This window comes from Varroa destructor, unplaced genomic scaffold (genome assembly GCF_002443255.2).
Source record: "Varroa destructor unplaced genomic scaffold, Vdes_3.0 BEIS01000005.1, whole genome shotgun sequence".
Classification (NCBI taxonomy): domain Eukaryota; kingdom Metazoa; phylum Arthropoda; class Arachnida; order Mesostigmata; family Varroidae; genus Varroa; species Varroa destructor.
The window spans coordinates 3256210-3283881 of record NW_019211458.1 but is presented as its reverse complement, the minus strand read 5'-3'; the positions used below and the strand labels follow the sequence as shown (position 1 = coordinate 3283881).

Below are 27672 nucleotides of genomic sequence, written 5' to 3'. Positions count from 1 at the left end.
TAAATAACTCTTCCTGATAACGCCAAAGTTCCTCGAAAGGCGGTCGGAATTCTTTAAAGCACCTAGAAGAGAGAACACTTTGAGGAGCTTTGAAAGAAAGCCGTATTAATTAGAAACTAAGGGAACGTCTTGTTAATGTTCGGTACAACCAGGATTTAATACTCCCAAAAAGTACCTTGAAAACATTCGGCAACAGATTACCACCTTGATAGAGAACATCACTCAATGATACTCTGCCCATTGACTGGAACATATGTCCTTGATTAGGAATTCCAAAGCGGTGTTTGATTTCTCAACATGATTTGAACCGGTAGAGAATAAACCGTCTCATCTACCTTTTTTGTAATGGCTGCTTCTACGAAGCTACAAGTACTACTCGATCTCCACATCGACTGCTTCAATAGGCAAGCTCCTTTTCAGCTGACCTTTGTCCATACTCTATTACCGCCTAAAATATTGATGTTTCTTTACTAGGAAAACTAACAGGATAATACCATGAAGCGTATTAAAAATTGATATTCTGATTGATCGCTCTAAATTTGCAGCAGTCCTTTTCTTCGTTACGATATGCTCGTAATTTCATGGGAGTCACATGCAAGGTATACTACTATGTACACGAAATTTTGCTTTTGAGTGGGCACCCTGGCTGGGTTCCATTAGCTAAGCAAGGCCTGGTCGTGAAAACAATCATAGAATTCAATGCTACGATACTAACTGAATGCACTGAAAATGCTAAAACTTCAAGACAAGACGCGTAGGCTTCAAGGAAATATGCGATTGTCCGCACCGATGTACCAGTACTGGCTTGCTCTTTAAGCGAGCGGATCGCAGATAAGGAATTTTATAATCCCGAAATCAACAATCAAATTTTTGCGATCCTTGAGCCATTGACATAAAATATAACAGTGTGAAACTGAGCTGCTGCTATAGTTTCCTTCACATTTTTAAAAAACATACCCGTTAAATTTTCAAGACTGGCAACATTCGCACATTTAAACGACCATTTTTGCGACATTTCAAACAAGCATTTTCTACCAATTTCTATACTTATCGTATCGTTCGAATTTGCTGTGGTATTATGTCCGTGCGCTTTATCGAGCTCTTGAAAAATTCAAATCGCCAGCTTTAGGACCACTGATTGAGGCTTCTTTAGAGCAACTAAAACTTAAACATTTTCATTTACCGAGGAAAAAAATATGGTCAATTGTCTAGTCTACGCAGATCTTGCAACGAGCAGATTCTCTCCAGCTTTTTGCTTCTTCTGACAAAGCTGTTCGGTGCAGACTTTGTTTATTTATCAGCGTTCCAGTCCTTCACGGCAGTTCTTAAAGCATTGTAATATCACGCTGTCTTTTGTAACACGTTTAAAAACCTCACTGCATTTCCCAACGAGTTGGCCAAATGTATTTTCAGTAAGTTAGTTGACCCTTTCGATAATCTACCTCTTCAGCTCGTTGCTTGTCGACATGCCGTGATGATAAACGCCATGATATTGGCTTTTTCTAAAAGCCGGATCCTGTTTAGCTACTTCGGAATATGTTCAGCTGCTTTTCTTTGGAATGACATCCATAGTCGATGAACAGTTACTATCATAGTACTTGTATGTGTACATGCGATTGCTTGTCTTTGAAGAAGATACAAATAGTTTATGCGAACTGCTCCAGTTTCTGCGCTTTGTGTTGTATCTATATGGGTTATTATATTTTAGCTGTTTGATTCGGACTAAAACGGGTAAGCAGGGTAAAAAAATGATTCTTATTTCATATAGCTGTATCCCAGTTAGCGTGAAAAAGCATTAATGATCATATATCGATGAGCAAAGCGGATAGGACATCGGGCCCACAGTCAAAAGGTCTCAGGTTTAACCTCCCAGCTAAGGCTCAGTAATTGAAACAACAGTTTAGATTTTTAACGACAAGTAACATAGACGAAATGAGACTCTTGTATGTGGCGAAAACAGGTACGAGACCTTATAGGAAAAATAATTGATCATAGGTCTAATGGATTAAGCAGCATTATTTAGACGAATTTTGCAAAATAAACAGGGCATACAAGCTATCAGTGCATCCCGGTCCATTTGTTCATAGTATGCTAAGGTGGCCAGCTAACTAGACAATTTATTAATATTTGTATCGTTGAAACGGCCAGACTTTTCCTGTTGGTCAGATGTCCGCAGGCAATACACGTACTAGCTGTGCAATGAAGTCGAGCGAACTAAATGAAGTGATTTGTAAAATATTATTTACTAGGAACCAGCACGAATGCTGCGGTTTTACGTCTGCATCAATTCCGTTTAAAAATACAAATCTACCATGTAAAACGTACAATCAGTATATGGCACTCCTACGCACCGAAAACAGCCGTAGCTGGCTATCAGATCTACGCATTTCGGTGGTAATGCCATATGAATGAATCACTTTATATGAAATCCATTAGTCGAAACAGGTCCCTCAGCACTGAGAACGTATCCCTCCTTTTTGACCTTCTCGCCCCGCTCCTTCACCGTTATGCAGATCAGCCTCATGCATCTTTGCGTTCCTTTAGGAGTTCGCCGCCATATATATATATACTCGAATTAGAGAACAGTTGACGCATACAAAATAAGGGAATTGACTTCTCATGGGACTCGAACTAGTGTACATTCACCATTGGAGTGATGATTTCTTCTGTAATGCACGGATTTCTTGTAAGTGATGACATAACTTGCAGAACTCGCGTCACTGCCGATGAGCCACGATAAATAAGTTGTATTCGACTCAGCTGCGAACAGCTTAAATCAACCAGTGACTAATAACTTACAGGGCGGCTAATAAGCGTTATAGAGTTTTTTCAGAAGTCGACCACATCGATCGGTACTACATGTTCCTGCACCTGTCTACCGAAGAGAACTAGGTATCTATTTCTAATAGGTCCATCCACAAGCCGCGAAAACCTAGCACTAATTCTTCAGAATGAAGAATTCAATCAGCAATTTCAAGAACTACTAGAAAGAAAACAAGCATGACTTAATATTTAGCCTATATGCTTTTCTCCCAAAGAACCAAATTGGTTGGGTAATTGAACTAAATTGGTATTTCTACACTTTCTATCATACCAAATGGTCAACGCCACTTCGATCCGCGCAAACTATGATTTCAGCTGGTTATGTTGGAGTATGATATAACAGACATATGATCATCAGCATCCACGTGATTCAGACTAGCCGTGAGGTATGCGAAAAAAATCTATCCTTTTACGCTGGAGAACGTGTCATTTCGTTACCAGCGAAGGCGCAGGTTGTTTCTATACATATTAACGCATCGTGTTGGTGAAACTCGTTTCATTTGTTTTTATCAAATCAAATTAGCTTAGATCTGAAAAGTAGGCCTTCGGTCCTGGGTAAATGACCGTATCCCACCGTAAAATTAGATATTACTCTGATTTGACAGATGATGAGTTATCAACTAATGTTTCAATCCGTATACAGTAATACGATTTCTGGCAGTTTTTGAAGCAATGTTGAGGGGTGGCTTCGAAGACCTATCACAGAAGGTAGCTTGCAAAAATACGTTTAGAAGATTTTAAGTGTAAAACGATACATTCGAAGTTATTATCGTGTCCATCGGCGTGACCTTATTCACAGACTTAAAGTTGTGTTTGTAAATGCATATTAACTGAAAAAATTGAAATTTTTATAGAGGAGTCTTGTATTTAGCGCAGGACCACCATATACTATGGGTTGTTGCTTATAATAAAACTACAAAGCGATTGGTTCGTAGAGTTCTAGCGATCTGTGGGTCTCTAATCTATTTACGATAAGAAACCTTCTTAAGAAATTGATTCATGAAAATACTCATCTCGAATATATCAGTTGGTTCCCATCTTCGAGAATTTTAGACTGATTTAGTTTTGACATTTTCGACGATTTTTATCGATCAGATGTCTCTCATCTCATCATCAGGATGTTTTAGCTTTGCGTATGGTACCTCTTACATATCGACAGAGTAACGCGAGTTTAAAGTTATCTAAAAACTATATCTGTCTAGATAAGCAAGAATTCATAATATTTAACATATAATGCTCGACACGTGCAAAATGTTTCATTGTCTGTACCAATAGCGAAAAACCGGACCATAGAATCTTATATATATATATATATATATATATATATATGTTGAAGAAAGATCTCCTTGTTCAACATCGCTGCGATCCGACAGAACTCAGACAGCAGTGGGCGCGTATCCATTCGTCGGTGCCAAGCAAAGGTGCACTTAACTATATTATCACGTTCGTACGAGAATATATGGTACGCTTGTCGCTTTTCTTTATTCAATATTTTTTATAACAAAACTATGAAAATAGGAACTGCAATTGATCCGTATTTTATTATATATAAAATAATAGAAGATTGGTTTATATATATATATATATATATATAATAGAAGAAAGGTTTTGTGTAATTTTGTTTACTTTCCTTTCTTAAGTAATTATTTTTTAAAAAGGGAGAATGATCAGACCAAGTAAATTTTAGAAGAACTTTTATAGCAAAATCGTGACCTCGATGAGAGCGATGTTAAGCTGCAACATTAGACACTCGTGAAGTCCTCAGTCAAAGCTTTTCGAAGGTAACTAGTAAAGCACTTACAGACAAGAATTGTTTACAAAACTTTAAGGTTAATAATCTGAAGCATTAAACGTCACCTGGATCCATTGTGTAGCCATATCTTAGGAGGAATACTTCGATCTGGTACATGTTGCGTTAGGACAAAAAATAATTTCGACCCGTAAATAATTTCACGGCATTCTGATTTTCTTTTCTGAGTTAATAAGCCATATAACTTAATATTAATATGTTTTGAATAGTGTGAATGTATTATACGAAATTAAGTGAAGTATTTTTTCCACAGTTAAAGCTAAACCATGACATCGTGACCCCTGAATGATAGCAGCACTAGTCCAGCTTGGTGACTGGCCTTCTTGCAGGCGTCCATTGATGCACGCTAGTCTGGGAGGTGCGTTTTCCGTAAGGAAAACGGACAAAAGCGGTGGCAATAAAAAAAACGGACGATATCAGTAAAGGGGATACTATTTGCCACTAAGAAACCATTGCTCAGAAGTTAAACCTGAGAAAGAAACGGGGATAAAGGGAAAAGCCCTATAGGTTTCATAGAGCCGCTACAACTAGCTTGTCTAGTCCAACCAGTAGCAGGACCATCTCACAATAGAGACCAAAAACGTTATAGCTTTGTTCGCGGAGTGAGTTAGTGGAAAGAAATGGGAAGGGAAGCTACAGCAGCAGAACCATCGCCATCAGTCGCCGCTGCCGCTCTATAAAGTAAATGGCGACGACGACGACGACGACCATCACCGAAGAGGAATTGCGCGAGAACCAGCTTGGCCAGGAATAGGACACGGGTGTTGCAGAGCGATCCATCACACGTAACTAAGTATTTGAGGGACCTCCACGAACTTGCTCTCGGCACTGCCTCATCGTCTCCTCTCTCTCAGTTTCCTGTGGAAACACCGTCTTGCTTTTTTTTTTTACTTTTTTTGGCTTGGGCTTACCCATATAGCAGATAACAATAGATGTGCCGGACAGCGTAGTGAAGGAAGAAATTGATAAATTGAATAGTGCGCCCCTATTGGCTATAGGGAAATATGTAAACATGGTGAGTCGAAAACAATGGCTACATGTGAGATTCGTGTGATTGAAAAAAGATAAGCGAGGAGCGACCGCAAACCAAACAAACACTGCGAAAGAGAATACCCGTTGCAGAAAACAAATGATGTTAAGTGATTTTCTTGTATTTAGTTGGTTGTTGCGAAGTGCTTCAATAACCGTAATTTCCGTGTGAAAAGTCTATGAGCAGTTGCTTGGCTCATGGTAAACCTGGTCTATGCATTAGGTCACTCCACTGAATGATACCATTAATCAGGTAATATAACCTAAGCTAAGCTTTGCTTTACCAGGCGACATTTGTGTCATATCAATATATTCAAAATTGTCGCATCTGGGACCCAGAAGTGAGTGTCAGATAGCAAGGTGACTCACAAAAAATCACTGCATGAAGCAGTGAAAGTTACGAAAAAGGGTCAGCACCAGTTAATGGAAAACTCGATGGTGACATACTGCAGACCTTTTTAATCGCTAAAATAAGGATACTAAATGCGACCTTTAAGGCCTCCTTGCCATGCCACCCAAGAAAGAATCAATTTGCTTAAAACTATATGTGGCAGTGACATCGAGTGGCCGCCCTAGTGCCTCCTAATTCCTTCCTGCAGGGCTATGAGAAGGGCCGGTTTTATTAAAAAAAAAAAGCGGCTGAAACCAATGCATGTTTGTAATACGCTATTTGTGAGCTGATTGGTGAGACTGATACTGAATTGTGTGTATAGCGCAAATTAAAGTTCTTGACTTGGGCTATAGAATACTCACACACACAATATTGCCTTTGTCTCCCATTCCAGTGGCGCTGAAGTAGAATGCTAATTTTTAGTGCAGGCTGTGCAATAACAACTATTTCGGTTCAGACACAATTAAAACAGAACAAGTTATATGGAGAGGACGAATTTCACATAAACTTTCGAGTATGCTTGGTCTATAGACTTGTTAGAATCTAATCTGGGAGGAGCGGAAATATTCGGCTACAAATATATGCAAACACATATAACACATTCAATACGTTCGATAAGATCGTTGAACATTTGAAAAATTGCGCGTTCATTATACAGCACCGTAATATGCTTGTGGTGTTGTATTATGAGAACTATAAAAATGATATCATAAAACTTCTGTGATCCAGTTGAATCTGCTCTTTATTGCGATCATTGTTATACCGATTGACTTTCAGCGTACCCCGTTTATAGATGTATATATTTTGGCTCGGCCGAAAGAGCTGGTCGAAGAATTTGAACGTCTGGGTGAAAACCGTTGGTGGTCGGCCGACCTGCGAGAGCCTCGTTGCTATGGTTCAACTCGCGTGCATGGGAAACGACTATGTAGGAAGGTTCCAGAGTACAACCATATGATTGTTTTCCTTCAGAGAAAGCCTGAGCGGTTCTTTTGTCGATATAGAGCAATCGAACTGTCAGTTCAAACGGTTTGCGTGTGCTAAATGGGCATTGCTCGCGATGAAGCCTGATCTGAAGCCATGCGTTTGGTAAGCATACGAAGAAGCGCGAAATCGACTACTTTTGCGAACTTTATCATAGCGGATAGGGTTCACTCGTACGCCGAATTACTTCGAGTAGATCAACGCTAGATGCTGCAAGAGCCCGACATTGATTCCCGGGGCGCACTAAGAAAAGAGAAAACCTCTGTCGCTATTTTGACAGGGAGCGCATGAGCGTGCAATGCCTTATGTGGGAGTTACGTTTGTCGGGGCATGTGTACGCACGTGGCTATGATGTGTCGAATGTGATCCGTCGCCGAAAGATTTGACTGAAAACGGTGAATATCCACCATATTGAGCACCGCAAGTGGCGACCATCACTGTGTCCGCTGCCTCGATATCACGATATGTCTTAAGGATGAGTTGAGTGCAGCAATGTCGGCCTTAATGCACCTGATGTCAGTTTCGGCAAGTACAATCGCTTAGGACTGCTGTCCCGCCGTTGTAATCTTCACCTGTAGTTCCCTTGAAACAAATGTAAATGTCTGTGCTTCTGGGCGCTCCTTTGTTCATACGCTCGGTATATCAGATATTGGGATTTTTGCTTAGTCGCGTGTTCCAAAATCGGTACCAACATTCCTAATAAAAATGAAATTTTAACCCGGTTTTCTGTAGCGTTGGTAAGTTTCTGAGGAACGAATATTGAGAATCTCCGCTCGGAAGAGGACGCAAGGAATAACGGTTGAGCTATCTGTGAAAAGCCGACGTGCGACGGAGCTCGGATGCGCAATAATTGAGAACGTCCGGTTTTAGCTGCCTTAGCTGCTTGAAAATCACTTCAGTGATTGCTGCTCTTTGAAAGAGGGTGAGCAGATTTTAACAAAGTGCCTATGGCTACATCTGGAGGAAGGTTAAACCCTGCTCAGAGCATTTGGTTACGTCTGTTTGTTCGTTAAATCGAATAACGGGTCGTGCCCGTTCGATCGCTGTGCGCTATTTTAGGTATATCGTAGGTATAACAGCGTGCTATTTCACTGCATAACATGTAACGGCTATTCAAAGCTTGAATCTAAACATACACCTTTGCGTATTTAGTTAATAGCGGTCGCTTTTGTCGGCAGCCAAGATCGGATCGGTTACTCATCCGCCAACACGATTGCGTGGTTCTGGCCCACTCTTTACATAGAGTGCTGTTGCAAAAGGTCAGCGATCTAATTGACAGAAAACAAACAATAACGCCACCAAGGCTATATGTTAGTGCGTCGCTGTTCACGGTGTGGCTGTTTCAGAACCTAAATACTTCTTTTTAGACGCGGAGACACCTTGGATTGGACCACAAGATTCTGCTTTAGCAGGCGCGCCTTATATATTTATGTTTACTTTTGGGCCGAAGTAAGCAGTTTTCGAAATAGTCGGTAGATGAGGTCGATATTAAAATTTTTGCTACCAAATTTGCTGCCTGCTTGCCGTTCTTGTCATTCGCCGAAGCCTCTTAAAAAATTATTGCCAAAACCATTAGCCAAAAATGGGTTTGGCAATGGGAAGGTGGTAGAAAACAATGGCTAGTTTGAACCTGACAGAGGTTTAAAAGCCCTAGCAGCTACCTTATATATTATCAGTTTCTGACCAGTGACATAATCCTTCACAAGTTACGACGATTAAACCTGGGGAAGCGATCGAACCACAAGATTTGGAGATTTGTCAACTGATCGAAGCGGAGACCGAAAACGCAGAAGCTATTAATTGATTGCTGCAATACACAGTCCGTTGGGACAGGAGACAGGCTATTTTCAGATTGTCGCAAGAAGTAGGCAGTCCTCAAAGCAATCGTTAATATTGATAGTGGCATCAGGCTGTACCCTATGTGGTCCCTAACGATGAAGCAACAGAAGGCAAGGGGCTCGGCCGCGAAGGGCTACTGTTGACAGATGTAAGCTTAACAGACAAGAAAACCAGACGCGCACTGCACCGAGAGCATACGACCAAGGAGGCCATTGGAGGCTTAGCTGCACAGCAAACTCGCGAATATATTTATTTTCATCGTTTCCCTTGAAGATGAACGTCATTTTTTGGGAAAGCATTTACGGGCGCGGTATAAAAGTAAATCGCAGGAAGTGCTGGAAGTGTCACATCATAACCTCCCTTAGTTTTTAAAACACGCCCTATTTTGTCTTTTCTGATCTGATCTGATCTATATTTGTATATATTTATAGATAGATAATTGAAAAGGTAGTTTTTGCGCTCTAATTCTTTCCTACTCTTCTATTTTTTATTGTTACTTTTGATGTGCCATTTGAAAGCGCTATTCCTGCTGTATTGTTGTAAAACAATTATGTTTTGAGTGCGGTTTCATATCGAAAGAACCCTTTAAAGATATGTCTTACAGATAGAAAAATAAATGCATCTTGACTCTTTCAGTACGATATCTGTTATCGAGGCTAAAACATTGTTGAAATAAGCTGTGACATTTGCCCTGTATGCGATAATGGTGCTACTGCCAAAAACATTGCTCAAAAATGATTCGCTAAATTTCAGTGGCATCCGGGATCTAGAGGATACCTCCTACTCTGGCCGACCATTTGAGCTTGACGACGATCAACTAAGGTTAATTTTAAGGAAAAACGACCGAAAAAAAATAGGGAATTGGTAAAAAAGGAAAAAGATGAACCGCAGCTACAGTCGTTAACCGCCTCAAGTCCCTTAGACTCACACAGAAACCTGGAACTCATGTACTTCCTAAATCCAACAAGGAAGTACGGCTTTCCATTGCATCTTAACATCTCACTCGGTATCATCATGCGGTCATAATAACCGATTTTTAAAAAACATTGCGAAAAACGATCAAAGGTTATATCTCTAGGTCAGTAGCTTTAGAGCAAAAGCTCAGGGTCGAATTAGATGTTCTTTCAAAAAAGGTTATGCCTTGCAGCAAAGGCCTGATGTTCTGGCAACTGCTTTCTATAAACCCTACAGTTAGTCGGCATATTTATTTGCATTAAATCGAGCAGGCTACTCAGGCTGCTTTGTCAACCTGTTTTAATATTAAAGACGATGATTGACTCGCTAGATTTGGCACGCACCCGTTTATTGTTGATTTAACTAACTAAATTCATAGTAAGGGGAACGTCAACTATAGGTCGAAAGCAGACCAATATGGATGCCGTGGTAGTTGCCCTCTTCCATCGACCGCGTTCTCTCTAAGGAAAACTCCGACAATAGCCTTGCTATACTTATTGCATCAGTCTGTTCTAATTTAAAGATATTTGGTTAGTGTTATACGAAAGCTAACATATACTATAGGCTCGTCGCAGACGTACACCTTTATAGTTATCTAGCTACAATTATCCTGAAAGCTTAGTTTCGCTGTTTAATTATCCGGTTACGATAATTCATTAATAGTTTTCAGTTCTAATACTGGGTTGTTTTGCTGCCCCTATTCGTTTATTCTGCCAGAGAAATTCTATTTCTCTATTGATCGTCATGTTATTGGTTTTGTTACTGTGTTGCAATTAGTCTTTTTTTTCCAGTTTCTACGTCATAGATGTCCTGATACCCACGGAAGGTACTGACCTTTTTTTCGAAATCATCAATTTGAGTTCAAGCATGTCGAGTTAACCCCGAGCTTTACGTGCCGCTTTAATCCCCGACGTCACATAAGCTGACTTTGTTGCATTAATTCTGTTATAGCTTCCACATCTACGTACCCTACATGTTCTCAACCGTTATGGCAAAGACCCAATCTTATCCTTGGATAGAGCTCGGAAAGACAACCGATTCTGCCATATAAGCGTTACAAAGAGATTTCAACGGTTGTTGAGCAAAAGGCTAAACGTGCCTATCAAGGAAATAAACAACCCTTCGAAAAGATACTGAATTCCTCAGCGAAATCTTAAGTGTAACCGGTCCAATAATCAATTTCTACCAACTCACTATAAATCAGCTCGAAAAGAAGAAAACTTTATGGGAACTCTTTTAGTAACATTAACATGCCCTTAACTTAAAAACAAAAACTGATACATACCTTCCCGAATATTTAAACATGTACAACAAACAGATGCGAATAATGGATACTATTATTATTGTTATTACTGTTACGTGACTTGTTAGTCGCTTTATAAATATGGCCTCATAGCGTTAACTGCTTAGCTTAGGTAAATACTTAGCTTAAGTAAATAGAAGCTTAGGTAAAAAAAACTTAGGTAAATACTCGAAGAAGTCACCTTTACCATTGGTATGGTCTTTTAGCCTACATCAGGCATACGTTGGGCGACTATTTCAGCCAGTAGATGTGCATAAAGTATTGCCCTCTTCTACAAAAACGGGGCATTAGTTGGTGCATGGCCTCTTGTTTCTGTCGATCCCTTTATAGAAAATTGTCAACTCTAGTCAACGTATTCCAGCCGTAGCGTCAAAACTCTATCCTTTACAACAACCCAGAAAATAAAATTAAACGTGAAGTCTAACGATTGGGAGGGTCACTCTACTGAGCTTCGTCGGTAGCGACGTTTAGACTAATTCCGTAATGAGCAAGGTACATACAGTTAGGACTTAGAAAGTCGCTGCTTTAGAGAAAAAAATATCATTGCCGACGCCGGATTTCATTTGCGCAGGACAATATCCTTTAAGGTTGGCACTGCACTCAATGGGTAATGGCTGTGCAGAAGAAAATAGGTGCAAGTATGCTTTTGGATGATCAGGATTATCGTAACCCTTGGATGATTTAGTTCTTCATCAATTACCGAATCGATATTTCCGTAGAATGGCGTCGATAAATGCGGCGATTTACGGCTTTGGAAAACTTAAACTGGACTTTGCCGGATCATACAATTCTCTCAAGGAATAAGGCTTCGCTGAGGCAAACAAAACGGCACAGCTGGCACTTGGTTTTGAACAGCTGCTTTAGTACCCACTCACGCTTTTCAAAGCTGCGATTTCCGATCAGCAAAAGATATCCAATAGTTGCTTGTACAGTTTATTTGTCTGCGCTGCGGTAAAAATAGTTAAGAGAACCAACTGAGACGGAACAGAGGCATCGGCAAACTATTTTCAAACGCATCCAATCCATATGAAGGTGTTAAGGCTCATAGTTAGCCTTTCGTGTATGTAGCATGGCTCTTACTATGAAAATTAACTGTAGCGTTATACAAGCTGTTGGAATGGCTAAAATTGAAAAAAAAATTGAGTAAAATTTCCGTAAAATTCACTATATTGCACAACTTTATTACTATAGGACGGTTAATACTAATATGGTGCTAAGTCGCACTTCTCGTATGGGATGTGATTTAGCATGTTCCTATGTGAGATTATCTGATACTTGATGAAGTATTATGCTATTTTTGGTTAGAGTCGAGATCCTTTCGAAGCAACACGCTCTCTGTGGGAAGTGGTAATGTAGATTTATCTAGAGTAGATTATGTTGCATAGTTACGGGTGAACAAAGCCATTTTTTGGATTTCGGTAACCAATAGCGGGTCGATCCAACTACGCGCCTTATATTTTCGCTTGTCTATTGTTAGCTTTCACAGCAGTTCATGGCTACGTTCCCGTCAGAAGCTTACAAGCGTAGATGTCTTTGGTTAACTAAGTGTCCCGTAATCAACTGGGTATAATCCACAGACAGATTTCACATGATTTTGTTTATTCTACTATGGCCGCGGTTACGTCTAAGAAGGTGAAGCGAAAAAAATAACCAGTTTAGAGAATACCAGGATATTGCAGTAGACTGAATATTTTAGCTCCATTGGATCAAGATGATCTACTTCAATTACCTGTACGTATATATCGGTTTGTCGATATAATATTTTAGCTAGATGGCTTACAAATTGCGTATCTCTAGTAATGTAGGTCGCGTCGAGTCAATATCATGGTCTCTTCAAAGCTGAACTTTTTCGGCAGCAGTGACTGTACGAAATCATTGAAGTGCCTTTATCCGGATTCAAAACGAGCGCCTCGAAGACGAGTGAAATTTCTCCAGAAATTTGCTATACTTTGGCTACAGAATTTGATCGATACGACGAAGACACCAATGCTGTTCAAACCTGCAAAAAAATTTTGCTGTTTATGGCTAAAATGTGTGATTAGGAAAAAAAAAATTGTCGCTTTCTTCTAAAAACCTCCATGTCAAATATGTTACGTGTAGTAATCCCTCAATTACGAGAAAAGTTGATGGAATCACGACAGAAGCTGAAGAAGATCGGCGCGTGAGTAAGCCTGATGCTGTCAAAAAGCTAAACATCGACCACATTTTTTTTGTTTTAAGCCATTTTAAGGAAGTTGGCTACAAAAAAGCTCCATACTTTGGTGTCGTACGAATCGACGCAAAAGAATAAATTGCTCTACAGAAACGCAATAAAATTAAGCCATTTCTAAGGCGGTTGATCACGGGTGATAAAGGGTCTATCACAAATGACAACAATGTAAAAGTAAAAAACTATACTCCACAGTCTGTCGCAAAGCCCAGACTGACGCCGGAAAAGGTAATGCAACCTGTTTGGCAAAACTGAAAGAAAGAGTCGCTATAAGAATTGGCACAACAATTGATTAGCCTCTACTCTCAACAAATAACAAAAAAATTAAAAAGCCATTGAAAAAAAGTCGACCTAGCAGACAGAAGAGGCGCCCTTCTCAGAAGATTACATACATTTTTTGCTATCCGACAGCATTGAAATATAGTATAAATAGAACATTTCAATGTATCCGTCTTCTAGCCCAAATCTTATACCATCACATTTTTATCTGCTCTGATCTCTGCAGAACTCCTAGCAGTTAGATTAGTTTCACCTGACGGATGGATGCAAAAATACTCTGTCACAATTTTCCGCCCAGAAGTCGCACAAGTTCAACAATGATGAGATAATAGCATGGCCAGAAAATAGCAGAAAGCGATTGATAACAATGGCGCATACTTCGAGTAATAATATGTAGTTTTAAAAATTGTTTGCTTTTATTTTTGCTTAAAACGATCAATACTTTTTATAGAACCTTCTATATATCACGTTGTGATTTTTGCGTCTTTTTATTGAGACTAATTCAACACCATTAAGGAAGTTCTCTATCGTCTGAAGGTAACTGGAACTATATGGCGAATGCACTAAAATTTAGAAATATGTGAGTTTGATGCCATCTTGCTAAAAAAAAAAAAAACTGCCAGTACTTTTTCTCATGTAACTCAGTATGTAGAAACCCGTTACGGAACACAAGTACTTATGGTTTTTTTTTTTTTTTTTTCATATAAAACCTTTCCTTTTTTGCCTTACTTTGTTTGGTTACTTACTGTTTGTTTATTTCTATATGCCATTCAAAAGTAATCTATCTCCTCTGTAAGCCCAATGAACGAAATTTCATACCGAGTTCAGGTTCCAAAAATGATAACTGCAGACTAAAAAAAAAAAGTGCATTTTCGATACCTACTCTACTTCGCTTTTTGCCGGAGTTAAACAAACACGAAATGCTTATGCCAGGTACAGCTAGGACTCTATAACTGAGAGAACTGTTCAAAACTAGTTTGCAAAGATTAAGAGCGATATTTTTTGAACTGGAGGATGCGCTTCACCTCGGTCGGCCATCCTAAATCAATGAGAACTAACTGAAGGCAGTTTTGAAGGCAGATGCAATATAGTCATATGGTTATCGATAGACATTTAGACATGTGGGATGTACTTACAAACTAGAAGCTTGGGTGCTCTGTAAACCTAGTTATAAAGAAGCACGTTTTCTGCCTGCCCCTAAACATCTTACGTCGTACCGAGTAACACGTAGCCACAATCACAGGCTTCCACGCAGAATTGTCATTGATGACGAGAAATGGTGTCTTCACGTCTATATACGATGAAAAAGAGTAAGTAGCCTCTGGAGATATGGCCAAACCTGGAGCTAAGCCACATCTTTATCCCAATAGTACGATGATTTTTGTTTACTGGGACTTAGGGAATTTCGTAAAGGGTGATGCCGAATACATAATAAATTAATTTGTCCCTAGCATTTGAGTGGAATGTTGCATTTAGTTAGGCGAAAAACCGAAATTATTTATGTGTATATCTAATATTTCTGCCCTCGATATATATATATATGTATATATTCCGAGGTATTTCTGTCGGTGTCGCTGTAGAAGACTACCACAGCTGGCGGCAGCGAGAGGAAAGCGAACTACTGAAGCTGAGTTATTGAGAGACGAGTTTTTCCGAAGACAGAAAAAATACATGACCAAACTGTTAGATCAGGATGTATGCCGGAAGGCTTGATAAAGAAATATAGGCCATGTAGCCTTCAAAGCTACCAGTTCTTTATTGTCATAGGCCCGGATTAGAAATGGGTGAGAGGCAGCGGCGGGTGTCAGCGACTGGCTCTGCATGCACCAGCATGACTTTGCCTATGGGCTTCATCGTCCAATGATGGTTAAAATCGAATACGGGTTGTACGGAAGCCCTATATGAGTTGAAGGCTTTTCTATCCGGATAGTTTCCAAATGAAACACTGCGTCGCGCGGCAAAGTACTATGTACGCGTACGAAAAGACGATAAGGGTCTGTACGTGCTTATCCGAACAAAACGATTCCTTGAAAAAAAAAAGATTTCATTGGCTCTTGTTTTGAGTTCGAGCCTTACCAGAAGGTATTAAGGAGGGAGAGCAAGAGACTGCATCAGTGCAACGGCTTTTTAAACAACCTCCCTATAGCGTAACGAACCCTACTCTACACCTTTAGCTGTACGTAAAAGTTATATATATATATATATATATATATATGGGGAATCTGTATCCGTTGTCGTCTCACGGATAAGTATGCCGACCTGAACAGCAGCCCAATTCGGCGCAATAACGTGGCGCGAAACAAAGGACGCGCTACAAATGTGAACCTTTTGATGATTTTGCGCCATGAAATTAGGTTAGGTTAGGTTCAGGGGAGCGCAGAGAAGAAGACATTTGCTGAACTATATTATCGCTTAACAATGGAACAGAACTTTCTGGGTACATTCATGTCAACGGGCGCCTGTTTCGAATCAAAGCAAACACGCTTCTGTTTCGGAGCGCAAGCCAAACTAAAGTTATGACCATGTTTTGTTACTCTGGAAAGACGGATGGACACGCAAGAATCCGAAAAACTGCACTGAATACTGAAACGCTTCCGGCGTGAACTTTCATTGCGGTAACTTGCAAACTGGAAACACAAATAAGGCTACAGCGTGTCAAAGCTGGAACGAACATGGTCATGGTGAGCCGAGAATGTTTGTTTCAGTGAAACGTTGTCAATTAACCATTTATGCATGCCCGGACGGTTGGTACGTTCAAATAAGCGACCAGTCGATTTTAATACCCCAGAAAAACACAAACGCGAGTTTCTGCATGGCTTCATTCTCGTATTTAGCCGAGCCGACGGAGTTTTACTTGCACTATGCATGGAAAACGAGCTCTGCCGAATACCCTTACAAGAATCACTCACACAACTCGATCCGTTTTTAAAATTTTTTAATCGTATCTCAGCATCAAGTACATCACGAATAGAGAATTTCAAGTGGTGGATTATCTTCCAATGCCAGTGATTTCAGTTTTCTTTAACGAACCATGCAGCTCCTGCCTCAAAATGTATCGCACAGTGCTTATCGATAGGCCGAGTTGTTAAGCATGATCTGATGTTGAAATGATTGAATCACAGCAACGGTGTCGTATCGGTGCGTCGCCTAACGTGTTTGTCCGCCAGTAAGCAAATCTGTTCAGTGTGTTAATATATCACCTCAATGTTATTTTCGTGAATTTTGTGCGACACGTGTGAGGTATTGCCTTGATAGTAAGCTTTTGCGAAAAACAGAGAATGCTGCAAACTGTAGCTTTCCCTTATCGTAAAACACACACGCTGCTGATTTTATCGAACGATAAGCTGCTAGCCTTTGTTTATTTACAAACACAGGTAACACTAACATTGATTTTAGACTTTTAGACTGCATCTTTTATACATCGACACCGCATTTCCTGTTGGAGAAAGTCACCTAGTTCTATAAGCGTAAGACTCTAGTCAGTATCTCCATAATGATCATTTCCCTACTTACCTACTTCCACCAAACACATTTTACCAATTTTGTTTTTAATTTCATTACGACTGAACTGTATGCATTTATATTTGAAGTATGACCGGAAGCACGTTATTTCCGATCTGAAATTTACGTGTTGGACGCCTTCGTGCGTATAGCATGAATCGCCACGGTCGAACGTAGCTGAACTTGGAGCTGATTAACTACTCTACGAATTTAAAAAATAATTAAATTTTAGTTGACCAATAAAATGACGGGTAAAAGAAATAGTTCAAAACTATAGGCCAATAGCCGGGAAACGATGATAATATGTTGTCTTTGAAAGCCCATTGTTGTCGCCTGCCTTCACAATCATACGATGAGGCACAATTTGGGTTGTTTTTTAAACGATACTCTAGCACCGTTACCTAGTTCCTTATAATCGTTGGAAGGATTTTACTCTAATATGTTCTAACTGTTGGGCTCGATTTGTAGATAATTTTTACTTCTATTGGCCATAGTGTGTTCATTCGGACGTACGAACCTGTCACGAAAAACACATGAAATTTTGACATACGATTTTAACATCGTTACGCGATAATGAGAAACGAAAAGCTGTTACAACATTGTATAGCAGACGGTGCAATGCCGTGCCCTCAAACAATTATATAATGGCCCATATGATTTAACAAAACGATTTGGAGATACAACAAAAATACCCCAAAATCTAGCCATATATCATTACCTTGTATTCTGTTTGGTACCACGTTTCTACTAAGCTGATCAACATGTCCATCGTCATCTACCCGCTACCTCTATTTGATTTATATAAAAAAAAAAAAAAAAACTATAGCTATAAAAAAAACATTATAACTTGTTCAGAAATCATACTTTTATTTACTGTTTTCCTTTTGTTATATTCGCTTATTGGTGGCCAACTACTGCAAGCTGAACGATCTCCTGCATCTAGTACAAAATAACTGATAAAAAATATACATTACGTTTTGAGCAGTCTAATAAGAGGTGAAGTCCTTGACATTAGTGTAAGAGAACACACATTGGGGATGCCCATAAATTAGGGATTAGTGGAAATAAAATTTGCTTGCCAACATATAGCCTGGTTGCAAGGAAATCTCGTGAATATCATGAACGCAGATTGCGCTAACTATATAACGTCTCAGAGAAGGGGAGTCGATATCAAAAGCAGCGCGTCTATAGCGTATTTTTCATTTGTCTATGTAGAAGCCAATTCCTTCTTGAGCGTCTTCACCTTCGGCGGTGAGACTCATAACAGCAGCGGCAGTATTACCAAGCGAAAAAGGCTCAAAACTACGGAACGTAATTCAACCAAGTTCAATTTCTTTGATAGCTGTCAATATTGGCCGAAATAGAATAGCCAGAGCGACTACTAGCCGAACACCTAGCTGGAACAGTATCCATTATATTCTACTGGAACTGCGAAGTACACCAACCCTACGTAACGAACGACACATTGATTTTCGTAATACTGCCCAGTCAAAAATTGCCACAACTAGAGCTTTGGGGTGCGAAGTATGTTGAACACGAATAGTTCCTACTACCGTGCGCGCGCCATATTAAAAACGGCGTTAGCTATCTCCGACAGTTTAGTCGCGAATGTTCTTACCATTACTGACTACTAATTTACCAAAATATTTCTACTTACCAACAATTATAGGTATAACGATATTCTACTTTTCGACGTCAGCGTTCCTGCTATGGACGATAGTCATTGTTTACTGCCGTTTTCTTTGTTGGCTATTTTCTTGATGGATGATTTGATGAAGTCAATCCTCTATTCGGCGCTCGTAAGTGATAACAGTAGCACTTGCTTTTCTATGGCCTCGTATTAGGTTGAGTTCGGGACGTTACCTTGCACCATGCTCTGATATAGAATGAAGAATTCTCTTCTAGAAAGAGTACACTAAGCTCTCGTTTTGGAATAAGCATAAATAATAATGATCATCGCAATAGCAGTTTTTACCCTTCGAAAAATGCTCAACTTAAGCGTTACCGTTGTGTGCGGAGTACACGCCGGTCCATACTCCCAATGCTGCTATTATATTCTATTTGATATACAAAACCTTTGATCAGAACGAATCAACTGCTGCAACGGGAAGCGTTCGAAGAAAGCGAACGCTTCCGTTGCAGCAGTTGATTCCCCACTTTCCGAGGATGTACATTGATGGCAGCTGAGACCTAAAGCCATTGGCAATACTGCTATTGCTTATAGGGAAGCTTTCAAATCGTTAGGCCAATTTATTCAACGTATCGTTATGGGCTTCGGTCTACTTTATTACAACCGTATCGCTTTAACTCTAAAAGTTTCGAACACACGGGTCTGTACGCACTTGGATCACTCATATGCCTAAATTTAACGGAACAGGGCTTGGAGGGTCAATGTCGTAGTGTAGACATTGTTTTTCGTGTCACCTGCGAAATTAGCTTTCAAAAAATCGCTTTATAATGCCTGCGGAGTTCAAAATGCCATCCGTGGCTGTTGGATAGAAGTCGGTCTCGTCAAGTAGAAATCGGCCATAATGTTCGTATCTATATATAATTTCCAGTGCCTGCCCCATTGGAGGATCTCGTTATGTTTACATTTTTGGATAATGCTTAGGTGGACAAGGGACTATTGTAGAATTCGGTATTTATGTGGCACTTCATCTACACATCCTTTGTCGATTAAGCGTCCCAGGAAAATGACCCTTGTTTTTTTTGTATGCTTTGCAATAGCGCAAGTTATACAGAATATATATGATCCTTTCGCTATATGCTGTATAATTCATCTCTACAAGTTAGGTTCATTCCAAATGGTAAACGCACACTCTAAGACGAACAAATACGTACGTCGGTACCAGTTTGGGAGCGTCTTCCTAGATCGCGCGGCTGCATAGTAGATGCCGTATATTTTTTCCATCAAATATATGCTGCTATCGTCGTTGTTGCGTCACCGTCGTCTCTCTGCGGTTGTCTTACCATATAACAAGACAAAATTCCTAAACGTCAACTTAAAAATCGCTCCAAATAATAAGCCTTGCCAAAGGTCAAATTTAAGAGTAACAAGGCACACCGATAGCTTTGAGAAGTCCTTAATTGTCGCTTGAAAAACGTACCACACTTGGCTCTGTGTCGAAAAACAGGAACTAAGAAAATCTTTATACTTAATTGTGTGCCTGTTATGTAAAGTTCGGAAAGATAAGCAAGCTAAGCTTTTACCGCTTAGCTCGCTTAGTTTTTTGTTTCAACCGTTTTCAACCTATTACACTAAGGAGCTTTTTTCTATGGAGAAGTTGATGAAAACATCAAGCAAGGGTAGAACAGAAAAGACCAGAGTGGAATACCAAGGGTCAGTAACGGGATCACCGATCTAATACGATGCAGGCAGGCAGGCACCGGGCACCTTCTGCAACGAGTGCGGGTTGCTGGCCAAACAAACTGTTTCACTTCAGAGTGGATTTCAAGTAGAAATAAGGCAATCGTTGTTTGTTCAGTCTGGACAATATGAGAACACTAAAACGCTGAACGCGAACGGATATGTAACACGTCCGTTGTGTGATGCGGCTGATTCCTGCATTCTGAGTTGAGACGTACAGTTCAGGTGGCTTTGTACAGTCTCTTTAGGCCTGGTAATAATAGTAATTGAACGTAACATAATATTTTCTTTAACAGAATACCTATCTTAAAACATCGCTCTCAAATTTGAAATTCGAAAATCGCAATTTGTTTGTGTCCTAGGGAACGAATAGCTTCGAAAATTCCAGCGCGTCTGTAAAGTGGGTATTACCATGCGGTGAGGTTCTGCAACGTATATTTCACTACTATATCATGTAATCATGCTGAAGCTTTCGAGCTTCCATACAAAACCGAATCGATATTTGTCAAAAGACCTGAAAATAAAGACAAGATACCCTCGATGGACGAGATTATTGATGAGGTGCCAAGTAAAAGTATATTTAAATGTATTCATAAGAAAAGATATCGCTACCATGAAAGCTCCGTCTATCATGGGTATTTTAGACTTTTATATTAATCCATAATTATGGGCGGAGAGAACAAAGATGAATATCTTTGAGCGGAAAACATTTGTTGTTTAACATGTTGAACTTCCCGTTGGAACCTAAACCACCGGTAAACAATTGCATTTTTTGCGATGTTTTGCATAGACTCGTAGTGAGCTGCATCAAACGCACGCAAAACAACGTTGCCTTATGTAGTCAATGTGCCAGTCATATTTTTAGCTGGATTACGTTTTCCTTACAACGTTTGCGGCATCTTTAAAATGAGCCTTGCTCCATTCTGACCATAGCCAACGGATAGGCCTCTCTTATAAAAACAGCCAAACTTCCCTCTGCGTACACAACCGTTCAGTGCGATGTTTGTCTTATATGGATGTTCGAGATAAGAATATTAAATGCGCTACAAAAACAGAAGCTTTCTCTCTTGACGTGCTTCACAGCGGAAAAAATTCACGAACAAAGGACGCCCGCCAGAAGAGGAAGGATTTCGTCATAGGCTTGTTTTTGTCGGCGGTTGATTTTTCCAATTTACATAAAGAAGCTTCATGAAAATATGCACAGAATAATTTATGCGCAAATTAATAAAATATCCGTTTGGCTATGAATACTATGTCCTACAATAATGAATCTTTCATTCATATTATCCTATCTTTCTCAGATATTTATCACCTCTTTTGTAGAACGGATAGATGCATTTTTAGGTGTTTTTCATTGCAGCTTTAGAGATCGTTTAAAGACACTACTCTCAATGTCGAAGGGGTTTAAATTGCAGCGTTTTCACATGACGCAGCATTTTTCTGCTGCTAGGACATCACCACGATGCGTCGCTTGAAGGAGCAAGGCTGGCCAAGGTGGACATCTTGCTTAGAAACAATGTTAATGCTAGGCCCACAATCAGCAGAACGCATCTCAAATAGTAGTCGAATCACCCCCGCCACATGAAGCGCCGCGGCCATCCTCAACGAAAGCTCGTATGGACGGCCTTCGAACATAGGTTGCCATTAGTTCGTATTAAAATACTGCCAGTGGCTGCTAAAGGCGGAAGTGACTACTGCTAGAAAATAAGGATCTTATCGGTATAGCGGTAAACGCCAGCTAAATAATGAGACTTTTATGCCAAATGAATCGCTGGCTATTAATTAAACGAGAAACGAAATAAGACAGACTGTCGGCTAGACTTGGCCGAATCGTTTTATGAGGTAACTCATCGTAAAAGTTCATCGTGGCTTGTAAGTTGTTTCCGATTAGTCTTGATTGGAACCTTCACCAGGGCCAATTTAAGGGGGTCAGTTAAGTGCGGGCTTGAATTAACACTGAATTAGACTAGATCATCCTTTGTTTGTTTCAGCTTCACAAAGCAGATTCCATAAATCGTTAATGTGAGTTATTTTAAGAAATTGAATTTTTGTAGGGAACAGCTATGTGTAGAGAGTTGGCACACATAAGCGCGGCACTTGTGCATTTTTTTTCCTTAATTAATGTGTGCTTAGGGCTTTTTCATGTGCCGCATACTACCCATTCTGTAAATAAAGATGGTATTCAGTTCAAGTGGATAGTCCGCTTAGGAGAAGGAATAAAACCATGTAACTCATCTAGTATAGTAGTAATACACAAGGTCATCCAAATATTGACAAGCTGAAGCACACAGCTGCAAAATAAACAAATCTGCTTTAGTGTTATTCGAAGCTTTGACCTTTGCTTTCCTATATCATTTCGTCCAACTCAGATCATATCACCAAATTGTAGTGGTCGAACTTTCGAGTTGTACTCATTGCGAAAGGAGACGGAACTACTCCGTAAATAATAAAGTTTTACTATTTCTTCTTATTGCATGTCTTATTCTGCAACTAGTTTCATGTTTTGTACTGTTGGAGATATTACGTTGGAAAAATTTCTCTACTGAGCAAAACTCAACATGTGTTTTATTCCTGCGACAACAAAAAACTATGTACCACCACCATTATTCACGGTTTCCCTTTATTTTACTACAAGGTGGTAGGTTTCGTCTCGAAAAAGTTTTCTAACCACATTTTTGATTGAGTTATTGATCCGTGCCGAAGGTAAGGGCAAGAAAGATGAGAATCCATCGGCGAAAGGCCTCGAAAATCTGAGGGGTGCAACAACACCTCCTATTCGATGTTCAAGAGGGCAGTTTTGACGATGCTTGCCGCGTGTGGCCTAGCGTTGACGAGGAAGAAAATGACCTGACCTCGTGTGTATGGTCCTTCCTTTTAAATAGCCTGATTGACCTGATGCATCTGGGTTAAATGTGCCACTCATCTATCTGGCTCGTAAAAAGCAATTCTCAGCAGTTCCACCAAACGCAAAGCATAACCTCTCTTGGATGAAATCTGGTTGGACTTTGGGCTATGGCTTCTCTCCTGGAGCCGTTCATCCCGATCCCTGATTTCATTTCCCAATGACAATTTTGTGCAAAAATTGATCATTGTGCCTGTGTGACATTCAATGCTGAACGAGACGTTGAAATACAACGTTACATCGTAATTTTTCGTTGAATTTAAAATGTTCATTACGTACCTGAGGTGCAAATTTCTATATAAATCCAAGGATCTGCGGTGGTTGACGACGGTCTTACGACTGCAACCAATACTCTTGGCCGATTCTCGAGCTGTTTGTCTTCGAAGTGTCTTTAGTCTTTAGGTGGTTGTCATGTCATGTCAGATCATCAAACTCAGACGGTTAGCTCAAGAGGGCAGCATTACCTAAATACCGTATACCGTCTTTAAGCTTAATAAATCACTATTAAGCAGTCCTTTCTGCGATAGCGCGGTTACCGTACACAAGACAAATGTCCCGCGCTGGCCTCAATGACTTGGTTAGCGCAGAAGGAATGCAGAGTGTATTTTTTACATTTGGGATATTCATATTTAAAAGGCTATTTCAAGTTAAAATCACACCTACAACACAACACCGTTAGAGTACGCTGATAGAGCGAGTAGAGCGTTTTCGCACCGTATATCAGAAATAAACAGGAAGCAAAGCAACATAAGAAAGATTTTTTCAAAGCGTGGCAATTTTTCAGCCTAATAGTTTTCTCTCGTTTACAAATTTGTACTCTATGTTGAGTAATAGTGTCGCTCTAAGAAGAGGCATTCAAAAACGATCTTCGATACTTTCCTATTCGTCTTTGCTGGCTTTCGTATTGGCTTTTACCGTGACAGGCGGAAGACGAAGCAGTTGGATATTTGTGCTCTACATGTGACAAATCTAGGAGCGCAAGAGCTGTGTAAGACAATTCGTTTAGGCCGTTTTTTGGCACCGGAAGAACTTACCGTAGTAAAAAGCATCTGGAGTTCGTACAATGCACAGAAATAATAGATTTCTAAAGCTGTTCGTAACTGTGCTACAAACATTCTCAAATGCATGCTTAAGAAGCAATTGTAAACAGATGAAACATATAAACATTGCATAATTTGGCAGTACAAAATACAATAAACGCCAATTAACGAATAATGAGCCTCTATGCTTACAAAATAATGTTTCTAATCGCGTACTTGCAAAGCTATTTTACATTTGAAATATATATATATATATATATATATATATATATATATATATATATATATATATATATATATATATAGGTGTGTGTATGGCAAGCCTTCTCAAAAAAGTTTGAATAAATTATTCGTTGGGTAGACCCCTTTTCCCCGATACTTTGAGTTCAACAAAAATACTCTTGTAGAAATTTCAAAAGAAGTTGATTAACAAGATAAACTTTTAAGGGGATGACCACACGACATTGAGAAACATACGGCATGTTTATCCATATTTTAGTACAAACTACTGCACGTAGTGTGTTCCTTATATGTCACATTGAATTTGTTATCACTGCAATGTATTAGCTCTTTAATACTCCCACTACCCACAATACACGTAAACTCGTGCTGGCAGACCGCCCAAATACACGTCCATTTATCAACAGTAAGTCTGTAATTGGACTTGGCTTGACATATATTACGATTTTGTTTGTGCGGCGTCAGTTCTCTAGAAATTCTATATCCTGCTGAATGAACCCATACAAAATCGTATGTCGTTATAAATTATAACGGAGTCTCTTATCATTTTTGCTATGTCGTATATGTAGCAAAGAAGGAACAAAGGCTGCACGCCGGAGCTTTGTCGTACATAGACGGTGATTGGCAAGAAAGGCTACCCAACTTCTCCAACACCCGTTAATCGCCATTTTGAAACTTTTAGAGCAAAAACCATTTTCTGTCAGACGGCGTAAACACTTCTGCTGACATACTGATGCCGGTAGACCTCATTGTCCAAGTTACATATTGGCAGACTGTCAAACACGACGCTCTGTCGCGATACCTAAATGTAGACAAGCTCTTGAAACGCACTTACCAAGTTTTCCCTGCACCTAACGTGGTCAATGCCGGAGCTTATGCGCAATATTTACATGAAAATTGTTAGTCTACAGTACAGTCTTTCCGTCCCCCCGGAACCATAAGTTGTAGTTCAACTAGTTTGTGGTTTCGCTCGAAGGGCCCAAATGGCCTTCAGGCTTATGGTCGAGGTACAGTTTGAGTTCTACACTTCAGCTACCCTTTTGCTAGGTGGTTTATTGAAAAACGTATGCATCATAAAAGTAATAATGCCTTTAACGACTACAACTTTGTTTGATTGCCGATGCAGAGCGTTAGCCATACACATGGCTAATACACGACGGCAGCTCAGCTGCTTCCCCAATAGCTTTCCGGCCTTTAGAGACTACCTCTCGAAGATGTTTTCGAAGAAATACAAGACCACGCGTATTGCCTTTCTTCATTGCAGTATGAAAGAGGATATCCTAATACGAGGCGAATTCTTCAACAACATTTTAGGGTCCAGGAACTAATGCTAGGCTTTCGGGTCTCTATATTTTTTTTTGTTTTTTTTTCGTTTTATGTTCCATATCATCATTTCATCAGATTGGTGGCTGCAGCACAAAACAAAACGTGTTTATGCCCGAGTAGACCACAACTTGTCTCTAATATTAGAAGGCAGATACTTTACCCACTAAGCTATCACGGGATCCCACGCAACAAAAAATTTACCGTTCTAGATCTGAGCTGCAACAAGGATTTCAAATACGCCGTTGCTCGAGCATCATGCTGGACAACACTTGTTAATATTGTTTACAAACTGATACACTTCCAGCCTAGTAGAGAGTACAGTGATCCTTACAGAAACGGCCGACTCAGCGGCGCCATCATCATGGCAGGGGAATAAAAAAGAAGAACGCTCGTTACAAGCTACTCTTCGGTTTGGTAACTAAACAACCGAATAGCTAATTGAAAAATGTATACGAGTTCATAAGGAACCAATATACGTTCTGGACAGAACGTACCACAGAAATACCGCGCGGAATCTAATGGCTGACACCGAGAAAGCACTGGCGATGCTGCGCAATCCACTATACGCGATGTTCCTCGATTTCGAAGCAACTTTCAACTTCGCGTTCAGGAACAAGTTTACGCTCCCGTTGGTCAAGATGGGTGTCTTTATGAATATCTCCGATCTTCTCGTTGCGATTCAAGGAAAACATAATAACTATCGACAACGAGATACGGGCAAACTCTTGGTCTACACACAAGCAACTGGCGTTGCTAAGGGCAACATAAGCCCACTCTTGCTTCCTACTTTACCAAAGGGATTCCTACTCAAACAACAGGGCTGAAGTTATCTTGTATACGGATGAAATATACAGGTCGAATAGATTAGGAGTACAACAGGTTTTAACCCGGGCCTTACGCGCCAGTTACGGATTTGGAAATGACCGTGAACCTGACCAGGACGGAAGCGATGAAGTTTAGAGGAGGAGACAAAGCTGCAGATGCTGACATCTTGTACCTCGCCAGGTCATCCTTTGTTTGCTTTAACCGGTTTCCGTATTTGGGGTTTATCTTCTTTGAGACTAGCGGAAGTTTTACTGCGTACTGAAAGATGCAATGTTGGTTGCATGAGCTGTCAAATTGTTCGTCTTTTGCAACCGCTCTGAGTTTAGTTTATACCAAAGTAGCTCCGATTGCAATGTATGAGATATATGTCATCTAAAAGGATCTTGCAGTGGAGGACCGCTTTTTTCTAAAATAATTAAATCGCGTTTCCTTTTTTAAAAGAGTACTGGGATTAAGCACAGTAATACCCAAATCGCCTTGAGATTCTCCTAGCCGACTCATTGTCGCTGCCCGAAGACCTACTACGTTTGGAGTTCCCAGCAACGGAAGTACGGAAGTAAGCACCGAACCGTAGAACCTGGGGACAAAAGTAAGAAGATGCCCTTATTTTAGGTGCGATGAGGGACAATGGGTGGAAGGAGACGAACTGGCGTCACTCGCTTTGCCGTATGTAAGATCACCATGGACTCTGCAGGAAACTAGGTTTTAACGAGCCTGACGATACATATAGGCGCTCTAGAAATCATGCCATCTCTTGTAAAAATCTGTCAAATAAGTTTTATGAATTCAACAAGACTCGTATTAAATGGTTCTATAAATAGTATTGTGCTGTTAATCAAATATATGTGTATAT

General features: G+C 40.0%; 1 long non-coding RNA gene across 1 annotated transcript in view; it reads left to right on the top strand.

Moving 5' to 3' along the window:
• The first annotated feature begins 5344 nt into the window (after positions 1-5344).
• Positions 5345-27672, top strand: part of LOC147755184 (uncharacterized) — a 28625-nt gene continuing 6297 nt past the window's right edge. Inside the window, exon 1 of the long non-coding RNA XR_015328575.1 lies at positions 5345-5915. This is a non-coding gene — a long non-coding RNA (uncharacterized LOC147755184). The remainder of the gene's footprint in view (positions 5916-27672) is intronic.